The following is a 12,207-nucleotide window of genomic DNA, read 5'->3' as shown; positions in this document are numbered from 1 at the left end:
CAAAATTCAAATGCCTGGCAATTGAATCATACGTATTTCTGATGGTTTGCCATGTCTTGGGGACACGTGATCACCTTTTGGGAACTTCTGACAAGCAAAGTCAATGAGGAAGCCAGATTCACTCAGCAACACAGTGATTCACTTAACAACCGTGGCAAGAAAGCTCGTAAAATGGTGGAAGACTCATTGACCAACCGTCGTGCTTAGCGGCAAGAATTTTGGGCTCAGCTGTGATCGTAAGTCAAGGACTATCTGTGGTGGGAACTCTTTAACATACTTTACGAGTTCTTGATATGTCGGAATGAGGGCTGCCTCCCCTTGTAATCAATGAGTAAAGTTGTTGGACTCTTCAAAGTTTGCAAAATTCCCACAGAAGACCCTTGAGAGATTAAAGTACTGAGCAAGTTAAAATAATCTGCAGAGAATGTCAGCTCTCTCAGAAGAAAAGATGCTTCTATTTAAACTTGGATTTCTCTGGGCACTTTTCTATGGCTAGTCTCTTGCGCATGGGCTAGCAATCTCAGCCAAAGTCTGGTTTTTTTTCTTACCTAGATGACATTTTTCTTTGTTCTTTAAGAACGGAATTAGGGGTAATTTAACTGTGACCTGTGCCAACTAATGCAGTGATACTGAAGCTCTGTCTGTGAAGTTTAATGTGTATATAATGGGTTTTTGTAATAATTGCTCCTCTATTTATTTTGTTTTCCAGAAATGTGCATTTGTATATTTGTATAAAGAGGCTCCTTTTTTAAAAATCTAATGTGTTTTTTACAAGCCAGGAACCCAAAAATAAACTCAGTGATTTCTTTAAAATGAGGTCTGGACATTTTAATTCTTTCCTTTAAAAAAACCCCTAACGTGGGGTGTCTGTAGAGAGAAATCAAGAAGGAACTCGGTAAACCTGTTCAGCTAAACTGACATGTAAACATGGAATTTCCCCATCACATCATAGTCGGCTGGTCCCCTGGAAATCCTTGCAGCCTGTCAAATTTGGACAGGGGTGCAAATCCAAGGAATAATTCTTCCGTGTCATTGTTCTGGGAAGTGCAGAGTTGATTTCGCCTCTTAGCAGCCAGCTAGGAGCACGGTGGCTCACGTGGTTAGGACGCTGGGTGGACGAAGCCGGCCTTTGAGAGCCAAGTGCTGCTGTGAGAAGGGGTGAGTTCCTGTCATTTGTTCCAGCTCCTGCTGACTTAGCAGTTCAAACGCATACATTTGCAACCGGATAGATAGTTACCACTTTGGGGGGCACATTAACGAGACACGAAAGGCACCCCAACTGGGGGGGGTCCTGCGGGCAACGGTGATGTCACCAGCTAATCCTTTCAACCCCCAAGTGCCCTGGACCTTCCGACATGAACGCGAGGAGCCACATAGGTCCTCCGTGATGACGTGTCTTCAACCGGGTCCTTCAAACCTTCTGACGGAAGTCCAGACTAGACCAAGGATGGTCCTTATGTGCCTTTACCAAAGCACAGTAGAAAATAAAAGCAGTAACACAATAGCCACAAATCAGTCCAATAAAATCACAGGCAGTCCTCAACTTACAGCCATTCATTGAGTGACAATTTGAAGACATTGGAAAAAAGTGACATGTCTGCAGCCTCTTCACAGTTACGGTAGCGACCAGAATTTGGGCATTTGGCAATTGCCATGTATTTACAATGGTTGCAGTATCCCAGGGTGACATGACTGCCATTTGCAACCTTTCCAGCTGGCTTCTGACAACTAAAGACAATAGAGGAAACTGGATCCACTTAATGACCACGTGATTCACTTTACAACTGCAGTGGTTCAATAACAAGTGGCACAAAAGAGGTAAAAAAATCAGAAGTGACTCAATAGCCACCTTGGTTCCAATTGTCATAAGTCAAGAACTACCTGTAATTTAAATTTTTGCAGTAGAACAACAGAATAGAATAGAACAGAACAGAACAGAAGCTGGAAGGGACCTTGGAGGTCATCTAGTCCAACCCCCTGCTCAGGCAGGAAAGCCTATACCGTTTCAGACAAATGGCTGTCCAGTCTCTTCTTAAAAGCCTCCAGTGTTGGAGCATTCACCACCTCTGGAGGCAGGTTGTTCCACCGGTTAATTGTTCTCCCTGTTAGGAAATTCCTCCTTAGTTCCCGGTTGCTTCTCTCCTTGATGCAGTGATGCTTTTAGAATAACCCCGGGATAGGACTGACATGTGTACCTCCACAATAATTTGAAACAGTTTCCTGGGAATTGTCAAAGAAACAAGGGTAGCATAGAGCAGCTAGACCAGACTTTAAGCCATCAGTAATGAAAGAAGGTCTTTAAAAGCTACCCAGTCAGAGACTGAGAGCCGAAGAGCATAAACCTAACAGCTAAATAAAATCCACTTTTTTTCTGAAGTAGATACAGGCATTCCTCAACTCACCGCTATTTGTTTAATGACTGAAGTTATGACAACACTGTAAAAAGTGATTTACAACTCTTTTCACACTTATGACCACTGCAGCATCCCCAGGGTCACGAGATCAAAATTCAGACGCTTGGCAGGTGTCTCATATTTATGACGGTCGCACTGTCCCGGGGTCACGTGGTCCCCTTTTGCCACTTCCTGACAAGCAAAGTCCACGGGGAAGCCAGATTTCACACAAAGACTATGTTACTAACAACTGCAGTGATTCACGTGGAAAGAAAGGTCATGAAACGGGGCAGCATCCATGGAACAATTCTCTTGCTTAGCAACGGAGACTTTGAGTCATAAGTTGAGGACTGACCTATATTATTGAGTACTGTGGGACTTTAATCCAGGCAACAGCGAGTCGTATCTTAATTCCACTGCACTGAAAACAAGTCTTGGGTTTAGAATGGCCGAGCTGAACGATGGGATTGCCAGCTAAGCAGGGGGAAAAGAACGGATCTTGCCTTTCAATTGAAATGTTCAGCAGTCACGGTGAAGCTTTTTGCAGAGGGTGATGGCCCTTACATCTTCACACATCCTTTACACATTTACACACCAGCCGTATAACTGTCATTCTCCAGCTGTGCAGCCTCTTCAGGAGCTTAAGCTGCAGCTAAAATCACAGCAGTTTTAAAATTGGCTGCCCCTTTGTCCTTCCGTCCCACAGTCACACCAGACGACGGTCTTTTAGACCAGGCCAGTGTCTGACAATGAAATTCTTTGCTCGCCTTAAATCCTATTAAGTTCAGAGGGCTTAAATTCTCAGCCGGCAGGCCTCAAGGGCGAAACGATTAAGACATAGCCAAGGACAGAATGTTTTCACGATGCCACTTCGGAACAGAGCATCAGAGTTGGAAGGAACCCAGGAGGTCTTCTAGTCAAACCCCCTGCTCAAGCCAGAGACCTGAGGCCGGGGGTCCACAACTCCCAGCCACGGCCCACTAGCGAGCCGTGATTGGTTAGGAAGTGGGCAGCGCAAGTGGTGGGCTGGCACGTGCATGCAGGTGCCCCAGCCCACCACTTGCACAGGCCAGTTCCCTCTCTCTCCCCACTGGGCTGCCAAGCCATAAAGGTTGGGGACCCCTGCCCTACACCATTCCAGACCAATGGCTGTCCAGTCTCCTCTTGAAAACTTCCAGTGTTGGAGCATTCACAGCTTCTGGAGGCAGGTGGTTCCCCTGGTTAATTCTTCTCCCTGTCAGGAAGTTTCTCATATTATGTCACGTATAAGAATATATATTGACACAAGACCCTGATAAAGGTTTTCCACCCTCTGTTTCTCGCTGGAGAATCTCCCCTCTTTGAAGTCTGGTATTATTTCCTCAGCCCGGTTCTTTTCTTCCAGGCAAGACTGTTCCTTGCCCTCTATAAAACAGATTCTTTGCATTTTCTTAAATCAGAATTACTAACCTCTGCTCCGTTTTTCACTGAGGGATGCTTGGGTAATAGTCACTCGCTTCTGACACAGTTTCTGAAGGCACAGATAACCTACCCTGTATTTCAGAGATAGCATCGTTTTCTCCTCTTATCAGGACTTTAAAAGCTGACTGGCCTTCTCTGTCCAAAAAATAATAATAATAATGCCGGATTTGTATAATCCTACTGTAAGAGCTCCATTTACTGTACTAAAGAAAATCTTGGCAGCCTCCTCTATGTTTGCAATTCAAGATGCACGGAGACACACCCTGCCGTAAATCTCAGCTTGTGCATTGTCAGTTTTCCTGGGGAAAGAAAAAATAAGTGAGGGCTGCTTGGAAGCCTTGAGAAAGGCTTACATAAATTCTTGGGAATGGAAAGCTATAAATGATATTTTATTTTGTACATTTCAGCGTTAGGACTAAAATTGATTCACGTTGTTTACTGATCCTCATAGCTTTCAAATTGTTTTCTATGTGAGTGTATATGACATATCAAAACACTAAACACTTTTAAACACGTTTCTGTGACATGCACTTTAAAAAAAAGCTACCGATTACCAAAGGCCCGTGGAGATTCTCCATCATCCAGGTCACGGTTGTCCCAAAGGTGCTTTTCCCGAAAGGCAACTGGACTTTTTGGGGGGTTTTCCCCGAAAATGTTTCACTTCTCATCCAAGAGGCTTCTTCAGAACTGAAGAAGTGAAACCTTTTCAAGGAAAAAACCAAGAAAGTCCCGTTGCCTTTTGGAAAAGCACTCTTGGGGACCGCTGAGTTCACAGGAATTGCTGAGCTCACCAACTGATTTGTCTGCTTGAGGACAAACGTGCTGTGCGGACTCAGCCACCAGGCAACTCCGGTGTCCATGTATGACATAGACTATTGTGCAAAGTCAGCCGGTTGTGACTTGTGCAATCAACCGTGACTAAAAAAAACCCCCACAGTATTGTATGATTGGCGAACCATCCCAAGCCCCCACAGCTTCGGGTTTTGTGGCTGAATTTTCTCTGCAAGTTCTCTTCCTTCCTGATTTCTAATTTCCATCTCCCAAAAATGCACAAGGTAACGCAAGCAGCTTTAAAGGATGCTGCAGGCACGTTAGCCTTCAAAGTAGACCCGAGAACCAAAGTTATGTATCCTAATACAGGTAGTCCTCAATTTACAGCTGCAATTGAGTCCAAATTTTCCATTGCTAAGCAAGGCAGTTGTTAAGTGAGTTTTGCTCCATTTTATGACCTTTCTGAACACAATTGTTAAGTGAATCACTGCAGTTGTTAAGTGAATTTGGCTTCCCCCATTGACTTTGCTTGTTGAAAGCTGGTTGGGAGAGCGCAACTGTCATACAGGCATGCTGCTTGCCAAGCGCCCAAATTTTGATCACGTGGCGGTGAGGATGTTGCAAATGGTCGTAAGAATGAAAACTGGTCATAAGTCACTTTTTTCAGTGCCGTTATAACTTCAGTCACTAAATAAATAATTGCAAGTCAAGAACTACCTGTATTACTTTTATTCACAGTAACAGAATCTGATAGGATTTTGAAGATGAACCAGGAGAAAAATCTATGCTATGCTGTGCAATTTCTGAGGAAGCACTTCCATTAAGCTAGTCTTATTTTATCACCTAACATTAAAGCAAGGTTTCCCAACATTGGCAGCTTTAAGACATGTGGATTTTGCAGCCACCCACGCTGGCATGGGAATTCTGGGAGTTGAAGTCCACTCATGCCAAGATTGGGAAACCCTGCTCTAAAGTAATCCATAGCGCCTTTGCTCTCTAGATATAGTCATCCTCAACAACTGACTGGTGATGGTCCTTTAATTTTTCAGCCAAATCGGAAGCTCTTCATCCAATTTCGAATGGCACACCTTGGATCATCTTCCTGAAGAGCAGATCTTTTCTCATCCATTGAGGAAGTCCCTCAACAAATAAAAAAGAGAAAGCTGCCTGCAATCTACAAAATTAACCAGGGGCTGCCACAAAGAAAAATGGGCGGTCAAGCTATTCTCCAAAGCATCTGAAGGCAGGACAAGAAGCAGCGGATGGAAATTCATCAAGGAGAGAAGCAGCCTGGAATAAGGAGAAACTTCCTGACAGTGAGAACAATTAACCAGTGGAACAACCTGCAACCAGAAGTTGTGGATGCTCCAACACTGGAAGTTTTTAAGAAGAGACTGGACAGCCATTTGTCTGGAATGTTGTAAGGCAGCAGTCCCCAACCTTTATGGCTTGGCGGCCCAGTGGGGAGGGAGAGGGGGACTGGCCTGTGCAAGTGGTGGGCTGGGGCACGTGCATGTATGTGCCAGCCCACCACTTGCACAGCCCACTTCCTAACCGGTCATGACTCTCTAGTGGGCTGTGTGTTCTGAACCAGCCCTCTTCTCGTAACCCCTAATTAAAAGAAGAGTCTGGAAAGCGTCCAAGGCTAAAAGGCTTCTGCCAAGATTTAATTACGCAGTTAACAAAAACACAAGAGCTTGTCTTCTCAAGCGGAAAAGTTGCTTTCAGCAACCAGCCCCTCCCCAAACACTTCTTTTATAGAGAGCTCAGGGCGTGGTCTCCCTGTGCCTCCTCCCGAGGAGTCCCATAGTCTTTCTTTGTTTGTCCCTGCTCGTCTGCCTCCTGCGTCGGGCGTCCTTGAACAGGGCCAGCTGTGGGTCATCATCCTCCGCACTCTCGGGCTCACACAGCTGAGAAGAGGTCCCCGGCTGAGGACTCTGCAAAGCCTCCAAATCATCATCAGCCGGTTCGTTTCCCTCCTCCCCCACATCTGAGTCCTCCGATACGTCGGACCCGGCTGTCGGACCCACAGGCTGGCCCTGAGTCACAACACTGTGGCCTGGGAGTTTTTAAGAAGAGACTGGATAGCCATTTGTCTGAAATGGTATAGGGTTTCTTATCTGAGCAAGGGTTGGACTAGATGACCTCTAAGGTCCCTTCCAACATCATCATCATCATCATCATCATTATTATTAATCATCGCACAGTCAGCCAGATGTTCAGACTGGATCTGGCATTTTTGTCTACCTATCGAGTCCTTACCAAGGACCTGGGGTAGGCAGATGTGGATGTTTGATGGCATTACAGATCTCGTCGCAGGATGGAGGCAGTTCCTAGTAAGGCCGCCTTTTGCAATTGACTGATGGAGAATTTGTCAATGCCGATGATGGTGTCCAAGTGGTGCTCCAGTTGTTTTGGGATTGCACCCAAGGGGCCTATTACTATTGGTACCACCCTTGCTTGCCTTTGCCACAATCTATTTCTATTTCTATTTGTAGGTCTTTGTATTTTGTTATCTCCTCCGGTTCTTTCTCGTCTATTCTGCTGTCTCCAGGCACAGCCACCGCCACTATCCAGACTTTTTTGTCTTTCTTATTGACAATTGTTAAGTCCGGGGTGTTATGTTGTAGGCGATTGTCTGTTTGAATTCTGAAGTCCCAGAGCAGTTTAACTTTATCATTTTCTATGACTTTCTCTATTTTATGGTCCCACCAGTTCTTGCTTACAGGCAAATGATATTTCTTGCAGATCTTCCAAGGCACCATTGTTGCTGCTTTGTCATGCAGCTGCTCGTAGTCAGTCTGTGCAATCTTCTTGCAGCAGCTTTCCAGGTGGTCCACTGTTTCTTCAGCTTCTTTGCAGAGGCGGCACTTACAGTCTGTGGCTGTCTTCTCAATTTTGACTTTGTATGTATTTGTCCTTAAGGCTTGGTCTTGTGCAGCCAGAATTAGTCCCTCCGTCTCTTTCTTCAACTTTCCTGCTCTCAGCCATTGCCAGGTCTTCTTATTATCTGCTTTCCCAGCTATTTTTTTTTAATGTACTGGCCATGTAGTGCTTTGTCTTCCCATGCCTCTATTCTGTTCTTCATTTGGTCTTTCTCGTAGGCCAGTTTGGTCTCTCCAGTAGTCAGTGAGCCTTCCTGATATACTAATTTCAGTGCATCTTCATCATTGTCCTTCAGATATTCTTCCAAAGCCATTTTTTCTTCTTCATCTGATGTACTTGTAGCATTCCATCTCCACCTATTTGCCTTGGTAGATAGAGTCTGTCAATGCCACTTCGTGGATGAAGGGCATGATTCATTGTCATTATTTTTCTGGTCTTCCTATCCATCGCTTTTAGTTCTGCTTGAGTCCAGTCCACTATTCCAGCTGTGTATCTAATGACTGGAATTGCCCAGGTGTTGATTGCCTTCACGATATTTCCTCCATTGAGTTTGGACTTTAAGATCTTCTTCACTCTCTTGATGTATTCACCTCTAATCTTTTTCTTGACTTCAGTGTGCTTGATATTGTCAGTTTGAAGTAATTTGTAGTATTTGTATTACAAGTATTTGTAGTAATCTTCCTCATCCAGACTCTTAATTTTATTTTCGTGGGGCATCTTGATTCCTTCAGTTTTCACTATTTTTCCTTGTTTGAGAGTAAATGTGGCACATTTGTCCAAGCCAAACTCCATTGCAATATCTTGGCTATATATATGGACAATGTTCAGCAGCAATTCTATTTCAGATGATGTTTTTCCAGACAGCTTCAGATCATCCATGTAAAGGAGGTGGGACAGTCTGGCAGATGTTTTTGATGTTTGATAGCCGTGTCCTGAGTTATTCAGTATTATTGGCAGAGGAAACAGTGCAATAACAAATAGTAGTGGTGATAATGAATCTCCTTGAAATATTCCTCTCTTGATATTAACCTCTCCCAGTCTTTCACCATTGACCTGCAACTGTGTCTTCCATTGTGCCATCCATCTTTGCACAAATTTTCTGATGTTTCTACTGACACGTTATTGCTAGGCACTTGATTATCCAGTCATGTGGCAGAGAGTCAAATGCCTTTTTGTAGTCAATCCATGCCACATTCAGTTTGGTCTTCCTTTTCTTGAAGTTTTCCAAGATCATTTTGTCTATTAGGAGTTGATCTTTTGTTCCTCTGCTACTGGGGCGGTTTCCTTTCTGCTTGGGTGGAAAGAGATTGTTTTCAACTAGATGCTGTTGTACTGCATCAGCTACCACACCAGTTAACAATTTGAAAGTTGTTGGTAAGCAGGTAATTGGCCTGTAGTTGCCTAGTGTTGCCCCTTTTGCGGGATTTTTCATTATTAGGTAGGTTTTCCCAGTTGTTAGCCACTTTTCAATTTCTCCTCCTTGTAGTACATTGTTGAACTGCTTGGCAATGAGTGGGTATATAACACTTAGATGTTTCAACCAAAACCCATGCGGTTCATCTTCACCTGGTGCTGACCAGTTTTCGATCTTCTTTGCTCTTTTTTCTACCATTTTTGTTGCTATTACTAGTTCTTTCATTTCCACTTCTGTTTTATTTGCATCCACCTCTTTTAACCAAGCCTCACCTTGTTGTGTTTCTTTGGGTTATCCCATATCTGGTTCCAGAATTGTACTGTTTCTTCCTTGTCAGGTACTGACGGATTCATTGCAGTTTCTCCATTGATGGAAATAAAGCAGCAAATAACAGCTATAGTCAGGGAAATCAGTAGATATGAAGCTCGAATTATTACTATTACTATTATTATTTAAACATGACATAAGACCATAATAAAGTTTTATCACTATATGTATATACATAAAATACATTAAATATAAATTTAAAATGTCAATTCAAAGAGGTTAAACAAGTTAAAGAGGGAGGGAGGAAATTGAGAGATGGTGTAGGAGAGAGGAAGAGGGAAAGGAAGAGTGATGGATGAAGAAAAGAAGAAGGAAAGGAGGGAGGGAGGGAGGGAGGGAGGGAGGGAGGAAGGAAGGAAGGAAGGAAGGAAGGAAGATGGTTTTTCAGTGTTAAGCTGATATTGTGATTATTTATCATCTCCTGTGTAACCAAAACAACTCCAAATTTAAAAACGCACCCAGAAATTTACTTTGCTTTCACTTTCATTGACCTTACTTGTCTTCTGCGGCTGTCATAGGTTGTCTGGAATGTCTACAGGTTTGCGGTGGGGGAGGCGTGTATGTCAAAAATTGTTCTAACGGGTGAATTGAAGTGCCACCTCCTTTTTAAGGTGCATCAGGATGTCGATAAAAAGAGGTGCTTCCAGTACACAGTTGCATCTGCCATTTGCATTGCAGACAACCCATTGAATGTCTCTCCCACAGGAATTTGCTGTGATACCTGAAAACCTATGTGCTTATGTGATTGATTACAAGAAAGGTCATAAAATGGGGCAAAACTCACTTAACAACAGAAATTTTGGGCTCAGTTGTGACCGTAAGTCAAAGACTACCTGAACTGGCTTCTCTGCCTGCTTCTCCCGAAGCCCTTCTCACAATAGCCTCAACCCTTCTGATAATAATTAGCCAAAATTTTCCTAAGGAGGCAAATCTGTTCAGGTCCTGTGGAGAGGGTTATGTTCACCCAGAAGTTCTCCAGATCTTCATCTTCACTTTTTTTGGTTCTTATTGACACGGCACCCGAAAGGGAAAATTTGAACTCTTGCATCGAATTCTTCTCTCCTCCTCCCAGACGGCTTGTGGACAGGATCCAGAAAAAAAGGGCACGTCAGTTGGCTACCTCTGCGGAGGCAGAGATTGGACTCAGACGAAGGGAGAGGGGGCGTCTGCCTCAAGAGGCCCACAAAATCCATAGCTTTCACCACCATTTGGCAGACGAGGTCCTTGCGTGAGAGTCAGCTCAGTTCATTTGAGGACGGCTTCGTAGCAGATCACGGTTGTCCCAAAGGCGCTTTTTCATGAGGCAACTGGGCTCGTCCTCGACTTATTACTACAGTATCAGCCATGTGAACTCTAAAGCTTCCTCCTTCTGCTGTGTATTCAAGATGGACAGTGATTAATATTTATATGTAAAGTTGCAGGTCTATACGTATGTTGTGCATAGCATGTTTAAATGTTTGCTATGTATGTGTACACTTTGAGAGTAAGCAACTAAATTTCATTTTTAATGTGTGCCATTGTGCCCACAGTAAAAAAAATGACAAAGATTATCTATCTATCTATCTATCTATCTATCTATCTATCTATCTATCTATCTATCTATCTATCTATCTATCTACAACAAGCCGAAAAGTTCCATTGCTAAGCAAGTTCAGTGAATGTTGCCTCATTTTATAACCTTTCTTTCCACAGTTGTTAAGTGAATCACTGCAGTTGTTACTAACATAGTTTTTAAGTGAAATCTGGCTTCTCCATTGACTTCGCTTGTCAGAAAGTCGCAAAAGGGGATCACATGGTGGTGGGACGCTGCGATCTTCATAAATATGAAGAATTTTGATCTCGTGACCCTGGGGCTGCTGCAAAAGCGTTTTTTTCAAGAGGCAAATGGACTTTCTTGTTTTTCTTTGAAGACATTTTGCTTCTCCTCCAAGAAGCTTCTTCAGCGCTGACCGGATGGTGGGGAATGGAAGGATTTATACTCCTTGCAGAGAGCTGGTCATTTGCCTTCTTTTAGAGGGTCGTTGAGGCCACCTGGAGGCTTATCTGTGTCCTCAGTGTCACCTGAGCAGTGCAACGGGGTGTGGAGCCTTTTCTTTAAGACGTTTCCCTTCTCATCCAAGAAGCTTCTTCAGTTCTGACTGGATGGTAGGGAATGGGAGGATTTATACTCCTTGCAGAGAGCTGGTCATTTGCAGTCTTTTAGGGAGTCTCTGAGGCCACCTGGAGGCTTATCTGTGGCCTCAGGGTCACCACATCCATTTGCACCACTCAGGCGACCCTGAGGACATAGAGATAAACCTCCAGGTGGCCTCAACGACTCCCTAAAAGGATGTAAATGACCGGCTGCCTGCAAGGAGCATAACTCCTTCCACTCCCCACCATCCAGTCAGAACTGAAGAAGCTCCTTGGATGAGAAGCGAAACATCTTCAAAGAAAAACAAGAAAGTCCAGTTGCCTCATGAAAAAAGCGCCTTTGGGACTTCTTAGCTAAGGCAGCAGAGAGAGACTGGAGGCTTTTGAGAAGAAGCTGGACAGCCATTTGTCTGAAATGGTATAAGGTCTACTGTTTAAGCAGGGTTTGGACAATTGCCTCACTTAGCAACAGAAATTTTTCGCTCAAATGTGGTCATAAAAAAGGACTACCTGTATGACTCTATTGTTTACAGGTGGTTCTTGACTTACAACTACAATTCAGCCCAAAATTTCTGTTCCTCGGGGGAGGGGGAGGAGGGGAGATATTTGTTGTTAATTTTGTCCCATTTTACAACCTTTTTTGCCATAGTTGTTTAGTGAGTCACTGAAGTTGTTAAGTTAGACACATGGTTGTTAAGTGAATCTGGCTTCCCCATTGACGTTGCTGTTCAGAAGGTTGCAAAAGGTGACCTCGTGACCCCCTTGACGCTGCAACCCTCACAGGTACCTGCCAGTTGCCAAGCATCTAAATTTTGATCAGGT

This window comes from Vipera berus (assembly GCF_964194415.1).
Source record: "Vipera berus genome assembly, chromosome: 2".
NCBI lineage: Eukaryota > Metazoa > Chordata > Lepidosauria > Squamata > Viperidae > Vipera > Vipera berus.
The sequence above is the reverse complement of the archived record's forward strand: the minus strand, read 5'-3'. Positions refer to the sequence as shown.